Genomic DNA, 1,459 nt, shown 5'->3' with positions numbered 1-1,459 from the left:
TTAAGGGCAACATTGAATAAATGGGACCTACTAAAACTGAGCTCTTCTTGATGCCAGTAAATATCTGTTTTCTTTCACTGTTTAATTTTTTATTTGAGTTTTATAAATGAATGTAGTTAACTTTAGTACCTTGACTCCCACTCTCCTTTCTTATTCTGTCCCTCTTTTGTAAAGGACATTCTTTTCATCAGCATGTCTCGCTTTGTTACTCTTTTTATTTGTGACCCATTGAATTTAATTAGAATTTTATGACTGAGTATAGGTAGGAACTTGGATAAATAGAAAAAGGAGAAATCATAAGCAGGATATATTACATGAAAAATATCTACTTTCAATAAAGGTGAAAATGATAATTGTGGAATGAAGCACTTTTAAATCAAATCCAATTAAACCATTCTTTTTTCTCTTTTGGAAAAACATCAGGAGTAATTAATTGTATATTTTCTTAGAATCTTAACTTAAATAGTAACACAGAATACTGGAGAATTGGCTGTTCATACTGAGAACATGTTTCCAGTGCCCAGCACACACCGCAGCTCATAATTCTTTATAACTTTTCTTCTGTAATGTCCACCACTCACTTCCGGCCTCCAAAAGTTTCAAGCATGAACAAGGTATACTGATAAATTTGGAACACAAAATGACTTTAAAAGTAAAATAAAATAAGACAATTTCCTTTTATAGTCCGGCTTATTGAGCAGAAGCCAAGAATCCCAGCACTCAGGAGGTGTGGGCAAGGAAATTAGCAGGTCAAGGATAGTCTGAGTACACAACTGTTTCCAGGGAATGTGGGAGAACTTGGGATCTGCCACATCCACGGCTGTCTCACCTGTGTGACAAAACGCCTCTCAGGTGGTGGCCATCTCAAAATGAGGAGCTTGTACTTCCTGGAGCTTGGCCCCCGGGTGGTTCCCTGGCAGTCTGCTTGGGTTGAGGTGCCTCATTAGCCTCAATGACCTCGTTTACTTTGTTCCTGGCGATGGTTTCTTGTGTTGGCTCTGCTATCTTTTCTTCTGTTCTACTTTTCTATTGACAAAAACTTAATCTGTTCAAAGAACCAAGAAACATTCCCAAAGGCTCCTTGAATATGGAGGAACTGATGCATCAGTTCCCTCCCTTGATTCAGGCCATTTATGTTATGATTAAGACTCTGGCTCTCTCTCTGGGAGAATTTACAGATACCATAGAACAGAAAGAGCTCATGATAGGAGATTCGGTAGAAGATGGGTAAATTATGAAGGAAAATGTATGGAATGGCATGAGTTACCATTTATGGAGAGGTTAGCCAGAAGGAGAAACCCCTGGTGCATTTTAGATAGGAAAGAAACGCAAGATATTCTTGATAACATGAAGCCAGCTATTCAATATTGGAACAAACCCTGGGGGTGGAATCCTGAATAATGGTGTTTGGGTTTCCTTGGTTACCTTGAGGGCAGATATGATTTAGGGCCATGAGAAA

Source organism: Microtus ochrogaster, chromosome 1 (genome assembly GCF_000317375.1).
Source record: "Microtus ochrogaster isolate Prairie Vole_2 chromosome 1, MicOch1.0, whole genome shotgun sequence".
NCBI lineage: Eukaryota > Metazoa > Chordata > Mammalia > Rodentia > Cricetidae > Microtus > Microtus ochrogaster.
Note: the sequence above shows the minus strand (reverse complement) of the source record.